This window comes from Chamaea fasciata, unplaced genomic scaffold (assembly GCF_029207755.1).
Source record: "Chamaea fasciata isolate MVZ Bird 193981 ecotype frontalis unplaced genomic scaffold, bChaFas1.0.hap1 SCAF_37, whole genome shotgun sequence".
NCBI classification, from domain to species: domain Eukaryota; kingdom Metazoa; phylum Chordata; class Aves; order Passeriformes; family Sylviidae; genus Chamaea; species Chamaea fasciata.
In genome coordinates, this window is record NW_027094122.1 from 1,982,966 (window position 1) to 1,994,526 (window position 11,561).

Sequence of the window (11,561 nt, forward strand, 5' to 3'; positions counted from 1 at the left end):
TTGTCACTTACCTAGAACTCATTTTTAAATGTTCTTGCTAGTAGTAAAGAGCAAAAATGGTGAACAGAAGGCTGGTGAGGTATTTTCAAGACATTCAGGTGCTCAGTCTGACACAGACTAGCATTGATTTGGTCTCTGTCCTTTTACTTTGGGCTGTTGCTTTTGGGTTTTATTTTACTACTCCTCTGATCAAGGGAAAAAGTATCCCATCTCTGCTAGTAAACACTTCCACATCTCCATTAGACCGCCTGTAACGTGGTTTCCAAACTGCAGTGCTGTATTTTAGTCTCCTCACTTAAAAGTTAAGGTTATTATCATAGAAATATTTTATTCCTGAGGGGTTCTGGAATTAAGGGGGGTTTTTTTGCAAAACTCTTCTCTTTAGTAAGCATTGATGTTGATATGATATTTTATGAAATTGATCATGATAATGATTGGTAATGTAAAACTAACCAGGTATTGTTTCACGTGGGCCCACTAGTATTTTTGTATAAACCCTTAACTGTTGTGTTTGGCATAAAAGCACCTTCACCCTTCTCTTTCTTTCAAGTCCACTCTGGCAAAGGTTTATTGTCAGAGAGTCTGCAGTGCTTAAGAACACAAGGAAAAATTTCGGTCTTCTGGAAGAAACAGCCTGTTAGCAATGCACATTTTTGAAGAAGTTGAGGTAAATATGAAGATCAGTTTTTGAAGTCTTTCAAATTATAGCCATCGGATAACATCTTCTTTCTTGTGCTCTTGAGTATATTTTTACACTGAGTAGAATTCAAATCATATTCTTAATTTGGCAAAGGCAGGCATGGCTGGGACAGTAACTGGCTGCTGGATTAGTAAGAAGAATACATACAGTAGAAGTACTGCTTCTCTGACTAGAGGGTTGCTTTATTAAACCTTTTCTTAAGTATCTCCTTTAATTAAAATTGTTCTAGCAGAGTGTTTACTTAGATTTGGTACCTAATTATGCTGTAATTGTTCATTTGTATGAAAATTTTGAAAACATATGTTTAAATGCGACCAAATAAAACAATTGTAATTATTCTTATACAACCATCAGCTGATGATGATCTTAACTTCCAGAGATGGGATCATAAGCCTAATGTGCCGCAGTTTGTCTGCTTCCATCTTTGTCTCCTTTTGTATAGAACACTAGGGCACAGGAAAAAGATTAAAGACATGGAAATAACTCCATGAAGTTGTGCTTTCCTGAATGTAGTGATGTGCTGCTTATTCACGGAGTGGAAGGTTGAGCCAGATGTGGGTATCTGAAGTGTCTGGGTTGTTTGTGCAAATAGCTAGAATGGCATTTGTTGAAGTGCCCCCATCAAGGTTCAGAGAAATTCTGTACTTGAAGTAAGCCATTTATTTGGTCTCTTAATACCTGGCTTGAAAACCCTTAGAAATGTTTAATATAAAAACTTAAGGTCCTATATGTGATAACTTGAAAACCATCTGCCATCTATATAGCTGGGACAAGAAACTTTAATGCTTCATTTTCATGGTCATAGTTGCAAACCAGGCAGAGAACGCACAGTCACTGCCCTTTTTGGTTAACAATGCTAATTTCAGGCGTCTTGATGTATTCTGTGACGGCGTAGAGAAAATTATCCTTAAAAAGGCAGTTACTGCCAAATTAATGGTGAATATTCAGGAATCAGTATGCTCCTTTCTTGATATTCCTTTGATTAGGTACCATGGTCAAAATTTTTTCATTTGTTTTCATACTCAATTTGGGAAATTGTTCAATTGCCCAAATTTCTGGGGGGCTGAAATATATATTGCAGTGAAAGGTACTTTGTGAAAGTTGCAAAATGTAGAAGAAGCTGGTCATTTTGGGCACGGGGTACGAAACTGAAGACTTGGGGCGTCTGCCTTCCCCTTTATTTGCTGCTGTTAAGGCTTTTGGTGGGGTTTTAGTCTCAGGGTAGGGAGGCGGCAGCTGACTGGGAATAACACAAACCCAGGCAAAGAACTTCTCAGAGCAGTGCTGCAGCTGAGCCTGTCTATCCATGGAATAACAGAATAATATTTCTGTCCATCCACAGAAATAACAAAGTGTGCATTTTTCTTATTAGAGAGTCAGGTTACTGTAAAGACTGATCATCATAGTGGTTTTAAATTTGAGCTTTTATGAGATTAATTTGTTAATTTATGTCCTCTGTAAGTATCCCGTAGCACTGAGCTGAGGTCAGACAGACAGCACTGATGACTCTGGTCCTCATTAGTCCTTAGCCTGTGAGGTCAAAGCAATGAAGCTTGGAGGCAATTTTGCAAGAGAAGTTTGAGATGAAAGAGTTGTTTTCAGCTTTGGGCAGGAAGAGCCAGTCCTGTGCTCTTGCATCCCCCAATGCTCACTGTGGAAGTAAACACTGTGCAGTGGAAGATAACTTTTTTCAGAGTGCTTAGTGCAGTTGGAAATACTTCTGAAAGATGTTTTCTGAGCTAAGAGTGGAAGCAGGGTTTTACTTATATGAAGATTATTAGTGCTCTGTTATATCATCACAAAATAGAGTGATGCTGCCCTGCAGGCCAGAGCTTTTCCAAACTGTGCTGTGTCCATGCTGCAGGGCTGCTTAGATATGAGTTGTATTTAGCAGTAAATGTGTTGTGCATTTCTGTATATGAAAATCTATTTCATGTGCCTGCATTCTACTCTTTACAGGTGCTAGTACTGAATCTGAAACAAACGCAATACCCAAATGAACCAAAAAATCAACCAAACAAAAAAAACACCAACAAAAAAATCCCCCAAACCAACCAAGTAAAAACCAACCAAAAGAAAAAATCCCTCAAATCAGCCAACCAAAAAAACCAACCAAAAAAAATCCCCCAAACCAACCAACTAAAAAGTCAACCAAATGAAAAAAACAACCAAAAAAGAAAAAAATCCCCCAATTCAACCAAATGAAAAAAAATCAAAAAAAACAAAAAAATCCCCCAAACCAACCAGATGAAAAAACAACCAAAAAAAGAAAAAAATCCCCCAAACCAACCAAATGAAAAAACCAACCAACTGCAATCCCCAAATCAACCAAAAAACCCCCTACAAAACAAAACAAAAATATGCCCCAACCAACCATAAAATCAAGAAACCAAAACCCACTCAAATAAAATCCACAAACCAAAAAAACCCCAACCAAAATCCCCAAAACGAGCAAATGAAAAACCAAACAAAGAAAATCCCAAACCAACAAAACAAAATCCCAACCGTACAAAAAAGCCACCAGACAAATCCCGCCCCCACAAAAAACAAACAAGATGAAAAATTCCAGTGAAGAAATGACCTTAAGGGACGAAGACTTTTCTGTGAGCTCATCTTCCTTTATGTAATGTTCCTCAAATAGATGATTTGTAATGAAGTAAACAGGTGGTGCTTGACCCTCCCTTTTTTGACCGAGTTGAGAATATTCAAGCATTTACATTTTTATTCACAAGAATTAAACCTGAAATAAGGCACATCACTCCTTGATAAGAATTTCACGTTAAGAGTCAACATTGGATGAGATCCTAGTGGTGAAACTGAATGTTAGCATGTGTTTAGGCTTTCAGCCTGGGTATCTGGAGATGGAACTCTGCTTTTTCTAGTTTGTAAAGGCTGGTGCCCTGAAAAGGCTTTCAAGAAAGGAGAAGTTATACTTATAAAATGCCTAATCGATTAAAGGCTCAAAGGCCGTATGGCAATTCCCATGTAGAGAGGAGCAAATTTTACTTTGGTAAAAATGATAGTGCTAATGAACAGTAACCCATGAATGACAGCAAAGATAAGTCCCTTTTAATCAACCCAGTAAACATTGGAATTGGACACTCCCAGACTCAGTTTATTGCAAATATAATCTGTATGCACGTATCGCCCATTGTACTTAATGCTGGTGCATGATGCTCTGTGGTTATTCCCTGGTGGATTCCTCTGCTGAGATTAAGCTTTAGAGAGAATATTCCAGCAATTTGTGGTCCCCTGCCAGGTTAGTAATTTAAGGAGTGAGCTTCCTGAGCTCGTTGTAGGAGAGGAGTTGTCTGTTTCCTTCCAAAACAAACCAAATAGCTATCTGCCTAGTAGTAGTCTATTTGTATCTTTGGCAGGTCCGTTTTTTAATTTCAAGCATTTGTTCAGCTCTTATTTAAGATGATCTTCAGGAGTGAAGTGATTGTTTAGTTAACTTCATGATATTGTGGATGAAGACTTTGGAAGACAGTTGTCTCAGTCTGAGAACAGACAAAAGCTTCTCAATAATGAGGAGAAATAACAAGGCTCAGCATGCTGGAGTGCCTCATATCAACAGCAGCTGATGTATTATGAAACAATTTACCGTCTGTAATGTCTCTGGAGGGCCGTTTTGTGCTGTGACTGACAGCTGGGGAGCCCTCTTGGTAAAGCTTTCAAAGAATGCCCTGGATGGTGTAGGACTTTTGTCTCCTGTGCAGAGAAACGATTCATTTATTCCGGTGGAAGTATCATCTTCCCTCTGACCTCAGTGCATTCTGCATTAAACAGAATGATTTTTCTGGGGGAGCTGGAGCTGATTGCTTTCTATGAGGTTTGGAATGAACCTTTGCCAGCACCGTGTAGCTTATTACTGCTGCATCTGTGACTTTGGAAAGGCTGGGGAAGAAGGGAAAGGGAGAGAAGTGGTTTGGAGTATATCAAATGAGTGTTTTATTGTTTTTCTAAGAAGGAGTCATGAAGTTGTTAGCAAATCATTGTTCAAGCACTTGTGCAGTGTGGTTTCCCTGATATGTTGTGTTTTCTGTAGCAGAATCACAGGAGTCCTAAGTATATTCAATGACAAAATTACATTCATTATCAAGAAAACACTGTAAATTGTATTCTGCAGCCCTCGAGCCAAAAAAAACCAGGCATGAACAAGGGTGTTATTCAAAAAGGCTGCTAAATAAAGAGATGAGAGTAATTAAACAGTTAAGTCTGAAACATACAGGTATTAAAAGAAATGCATTGCTGTTTTACTTAGAGGGGGGAAAAGCAAACATGAGGAACTTTAAAACTGAGGTAGAGGCGACATCTAAGACACAAAAATCCTTGAAAATTTTGAACAGATTTTGGTAGATAGCACAAGTTATGTACACAAAGTGGTAAGAGGTAATTCAAAGGTCACATATAGGCCTGGCTTTCAACTTCATTTGTGGTCAAACTTTGCTAATTTTGTGTACTTGGTAAAAGCAGGGGTGGAATGACAGACTGCAGAAATAGCCTGGGAGATCAGAGTGGGCAACCACCCCAAACTGATATCATGTGGAAAGAAACACCTGGATTTTCTGTTCAGATCAGTCACAAACAATTATGTTTCGTGTCAATGTTGATGGAGGAGGTGAAGAATCTGGTTCTGGTCCTCTGGACTCACACTAAATGAATTTTTGATTTACTTTTCTTAGCTTTCAGTGTAAATGTAGGGTTTTTGAATATTTATGAGATACTTATCAAGTTTGTGTTGTGGAAGATGTTCTAAAAACTCTATTATTGTTTCATCAAATCATTAAACTATTTGCAAGTGATAGTAAGGATTAACTGAATGATTGACTTATCCCTGTTTTACAGGCACAGCACCTAATATTTACTTCATTTTTTTTTTCTTAAATCAAGAACCAAAATAGGAGGGGAAGGAGGAGAAGAAAAATAATCCCCGCTTGATCCTTTGCAGTCAGTAATTCCATGTTCATTTTTCAGCCCTGATTTCTTTCCCCCACCCCATTATTTGGTTCATTGTTTCAATGTATCCTATTTCCTTGTATTTTCTCCTCGATGCAAACTGCCAGGCTGAAATAATAACTGGGCAAGTAGATTACACTCTAAAAAGATTCTCATTACGAGATTATGGTTAACTCCCAACCACAGTTCACATCACAGAAACATCACCAAGAACAGGAATTGATTCAGCCTCTGGAACAAGCCATCATATAAAATGCCACGGGCTTTTCTCAGCCCATAAAGTAAAGCAGAAAGAATGCAGAGACAGAAATGATTTGTCTGGAGGGTTTAGGATGATGGAAACAGTTCCAACAGCTCTTAGGGTGTGGTTGTTTTCCAGTTTACTGGTCACCTTTTCTTCACACTTACGACATGTAATTTTGGTTCTTGTCCACTAAAGACAGCGCATGGTTTGGTGTTCTGAGTTCTGGGATATGTGCGTGCACTGAACCTAAGTGTTATGGGGCTTGCCTGCCTTTGCTCTCTCTGGGGGATAGTTTATATTGCCTTTCTAGCCTAATTTCCTGTTTCTTCAAAGTTTTCTTTTGCTTTATTTATTTGTTAATAATACTTGACTATAAGTATTTGTTCACGTAAGTGCACTATCAAGGCTGGCAAAAGCAAATTGGATCTAGGGCACAAATAACCTGAGTTTCATTTGCGTACTCTCAGTGTAAAAAACAGTTCTCTTGTCCCCAACTTCCCTTTCACATGTTCAAGGCACTTTGTAGCTCTGTGGACCAAAAGGGTATGGCACCGTGTCAGGGTCCACAAATATATGCGGGGAACCTGATGATTCGTTTTAGGGATCTCAAGGCGCAAAAGACACAGCGGGGGACAACTCAGTTTGCTCCATCCAAAATGCAGCTTTATTTAGTGCCAACCAATGCGATAGAGGGAGTTTGAAGGGAAATAAAGGATAGCGAGAAAAGAGAGAGAGGGAGTGGGTTATAGCTACCAACGGAGAGACGAAATCCTCATGGTCCAGCCAATAGACCCGTCTTCTTCTGTGGGGAGATCTCAAAGTCTCTGGTTAACTCAGGGGTCCTTGTAGTCCTCTTTGAAGCGACAGGCAGTTGGCCAAACAGGTGGGGGAAATCACTGCAGTGTGTTCATTTTGAGAACTCAGAACATGTCAGCCGTCAGCAGGTACAGTGTCAACCAGTACGAGTCAGCAGGCGCGGTCACTTCACCGCGACTTGCCCGTTGTTTCTGCTCAGGTTCTGATGTTCCGATAGAAGTGCGTGCTGGGTTTTTCCATCGAACACACCTGCAGGCAGCACTTGGCCAACATCCCAACAACCTCAGCCAGGCCAGAACTCCTGTGTTGAGATTTTAGAGTCCCTTTTAGGGGTTTCAGTCTCTGTCCTTGACGATGGTCGTGAGGCAGATGAGGGATCTTCGTACCGTCTCTTACACACCAGCACCTCCCATGTCAGTGTTGTTGTGCTTCAACTCCTGTGCCAGTGTAAATATGTATTTTAACGTGTCATAACTATAGAAATACATTTTAGTAGAGGTGGGGAGAGAGGCAAGGGAAGCAGCAGTTGGAGCAAAAGCTAGTGTCTTCCTGGTATTTTGAGGAGGAAGTTGGAGAATAATGTGTTTTCATAGAACTTGGACACAAAATATTTGGTAGTTCACATGTGGAGGGTCTTGCCATGCTTTTCACTTTTCCCTGGGGCATTTTTCAAGTTTGACTTAGCTAAACTGAATTTAGGATTGGGAAAAAAACACTCCCATCCCAAAAAGACATCTTTTCCCAGATGAGAATTGGACTGTCTAAGTTCTTTGTTTGTATCCCAGAATTGCATTTGTTGTCATGCCTAACAGAATTTATAATCATGGCTCTTGCTTTCAAGGGTGCACTGGTGTATGTGCAGGTGGGGAAATTATTACCTAGAAATATCAGAAGTAATTGATGAAAATTTGAACCTCTAAGCTTAAAGAATTTTAAGACTTTTTTTTTTTTTTTCTTGTAGATGAAAAGAAAAAAGGTTTTCATTTCAGTGGAAATATTGAATTTTGTGGAGTTTGGGACTCAGAAGAAAATCTTGGTGCACTTAATTTTCGTTACATTTGGTATTTGTGTTGGCAGCCACGCTTGTGATGTTAGGAATAAGACAGAATTTTTATTATGCACTGGAAATTTCTTTGAAATATATCTGTAGTGAAAATTGTTGCTGAAATCAAGAATGAATAAGCAGCTTACTGCATTTGTCTGAAATTAATTCTTGGCTGTTGTAATCATGCAGATTAATAGATATGTTTGAGAGTATTATGAGAACATAATGAACCTAAGATCCCAGTAGTAATAAAACAGTAGTTCTGTTTAAAGAATAATTGTATGGTTTATAGAGAGAGCCTGTTAATTTAAAAGATTGCATTTAGCTGTGTTCCTTTCCCTGCTGGCTGAATCCAAACTGTGAGCATGAATTAGTCATCAATGTTTTGAAAGGGAAGAGTAATACTTAGTTTATTACTAAATGCTTTTGAATGTAGAATTAGATCTTCAAGCAGAGTGCCAAATTTTCAATCTAATGTGAAGTTATTACTTGTAAAATCATATTTTGAAATAAGCTTGAGGAGCTTTGTTACTGTCACAGGCTCCACCAGAGCGCCAGGTTTTCTTGACTCAAACTTATTAAAGGACTGAGGACTATCTCTGTAGGATTTAGAGATCTGCTCAGTTTTTCCATGTCCATCTTAATGTGTCTGTGAACCATTCTCTAACTGAGAGAATGGTTTGGAAAACTGGAGAATATACACAGTAGTAGAGTGTTGAAGGTGAAGGAAATCAAATTTTAATAACTGCACTGAAAATCCTTTCCTTTTAGTAACTAGTGTGTTGACTGGCTTTGCACAGTGCAAAAAGATTTTTCATTTTTTGCCCACAGATATTTTTTCATAAGTACCCTGCCCACAAGCATCTGGACTAATATTCAATTACTGCTATACTTATCTGGTGCTGGAATATTCAGTGTTCTGTAGCCTATAGGAAAATGTCATAGAGAACCAAAAAACCACAAAATTAACTTAAAAATAACATGATGACTCCTTAAATAGAGTAGAGCTGTTTATATTCACAATTATGGAGTTTCAAAATAAAATAGGAATGGTTGAGATAAAAACTAAAGAGTGTAAAAGGGCCAAATTAAGATGAAATAACTTCTTTTATTGAATCAAAAAGCAGGGTTTTGTAGCTGAAAACTGGAAGCAGTTTAAAAACCTGTGATTTCAGCATAATAAGCGATAGCCTACAAATACTGGGAAGGTATTTCCAAAAATTTTGTAATACTTCTCATTCCTGCTTAAAACATTGAAGAAAACTTGTGTGGCCTCAGGAATGGTCTCCCGTGTCAGTGTCAGCAGATGTTTTCATACTCACATGACCCATCCAAGTTTCAGTTGTCTATAAAACAGGCTTAAAACAACCCTGGTGTGTCAGGGTGCCCTGAGGCCTTCCTGTGACAGGGACAGCTTTGCTTCTGCAGCCCAGAAGAAAATGTGGTTGGCTGAAGGAGACGCTGGGTCTGTGTTTGCTTATGAGTGCAAAAGTGATGAAATTAAAGGTAATGTGGGTATTAATATACTTAGTACATGTTTCTCACTTAAATGATGTGAAATGGCATCCATGTGATAGGAATTTATTTTCTGAGGCATAATGAGGCATAATTTCCAGTATATAAACCTTAGCAGAACAAGATTTGACAGAATTTGATTTTTCTTTTCCATAAAACCAGTTTCTCAGGATTTTCAGGATCTCTGTTGGTCCTGCTCGGTGTGACATTGAGTCACTTGGATGTTGTGACCAATTGGACAGATGCTCTTTCCTGCTGTGCTGGCCTCTGGTCTCTGTTTTGATGCATTAGACTGAGGGTGAGAGAATTAACTGAGTGCCAGAAGTTCATTTTGCATTTCTGATCACAGGGTTTTTTGAAATTTAGGGAAATCACCTGTACTTGGATTGTATCAGTGATTTTAGACTTAAGTGTAGGTGACTTGTTTCTACTGGGACCAAGAGCTGTTTCCTGTCTGCAGCAATTTTCCTTTAATTACACTTTCATACACTGTCTAAATAGAACCTATCGTCCTTCTAATCTATATTAGGTTCAAGGCTTATATAATGAAAGGGTGTTTGACATCAAATACTGATGTGTGAAAATACCAAAACACAATGAATGCATGCCTTCCTATGCCTAAAAACCCCCAAAATCTAGCATGTAAACGTTAAAGTCAAAAATTATTTGGGGTCTTATCTGATAATACATTTGTTACTATTGTATTTACATATATTTTGTGAAAGCTGGTGCTGGATATGTGATATGCATGGGCTTTCCCATGGGTCTTTTCTAAGTGTTTAGGTTTTGCAATAACTTTTCAAAACTTCATTCCTATGACAATGTCTTAGTACATACTATTGGGGGTGAAAAACAGCAAGGATCCAAATGTAGGGGGGAAAATACGGAAACTGCAGCTACAAAAAGATTTCTGCATCCAACAGTTCATGTGATTACCGTGTTATACCCGGGCTTGTGCTCCACTTGCCTTTGAAAGGGAAATGTTCTGTCAGGTTTTTCCTTTATAGTAAGTTAAGCTACTCTGTGACCTTCTCTGCATCAAGCAATTTTCTTATGAACCCTACTGAAAAGCCCAGTAAATCAGACCTGTAACTTGATATCTCATTTTCCTCTTGTTCTACTAATTCCCCCTGTGAGCCATTCTAGGGTTCTTAATGCCTATGGAACAATTTCTTATTGAATGGTGGCTATCATCCTGCAACTGGCACCCTTTTAACTTGATCTGACTTTGATGTTTTTATTGTTCAAGCATTTTGCTGCAGCTCTGCAGTGCCTGTTGCTTGGAGCCAGTGATGTGGCTTGTGATGATTGTACAAAGGGGCCAGTGGGAGTGACATGGATGCTACAGTAAAGGAAGAGACAGTATTCTGCACGTGTTGGAGCAACTGAGACTTTTCTAGTTTGTGATGAGCTGTTAATCACTTTTTCTACGATGAAAAAAGCACTCAAGGTCATTTTCTTGATGACCCTGATGTCACAAGCCATATCAGTCACGCATTAGATGCAAATACAGTAGTATGATACCTTTGCTCTAGTTTAGTTAATCTGTCTTCAGCTGGAATCTGCCAGAAATGTCATCTGCATAGTGTAACTCGGGTCAAATATTGAAAATTGCAGTAGTGGCACCTGGGCTCTGCATCCAGCTCTGATATTGTGCAAAGCACTTGTGAGGACCTGCTCTGAATGCAACTGTGTCCCTTGCTGCTGCAAATTGCAATTCCATTAGCTCTCCTGAGAAGTCTTTTCCCTCTCTGTAATAGGAGATATCTCTGGCAAGTATTTAAAACTGATTTGAGGTAACTAACTGGAGTGCTGGGATTCTTTTGATGTGGATGTCTACTTCTGTCTTTAATTGTTTTATAAATTACATAAAAGAGCGAAATTACATAAGCGGCTGCGCACCTGTGATGTGTGTCCCTCAGGGTACCTATTTCTTTAGAACACTAGGAAGACTAGAGAGAATTGAAATAAAACCAAACCTGAAGCGGGAAGTCCACTGCAGTTTAGGTTGTTCTTCACGAGATTGTTCAAGTCGAGCACAGCCATTCTCTTCAGCAGACCCATGGGCAGGGGCTTCTTGGAGCGCTGCTCTGGCACCCATTCTTCGGAGTAGGCGATTGCAGGAAAAAAGAAGAGAAGCCCATCAGCTACTGAAGAGGAAGAGTCACTGACAGGAAGCAGTGGGTTAAGAAATGTGAGGGGGAAAAAAGGGAGAAAACATGAGGTGACAAATGTGAGAAATCGGAGTGGAAAAAGGAGGGAAGTGTGAGGGAAGAAAAGGG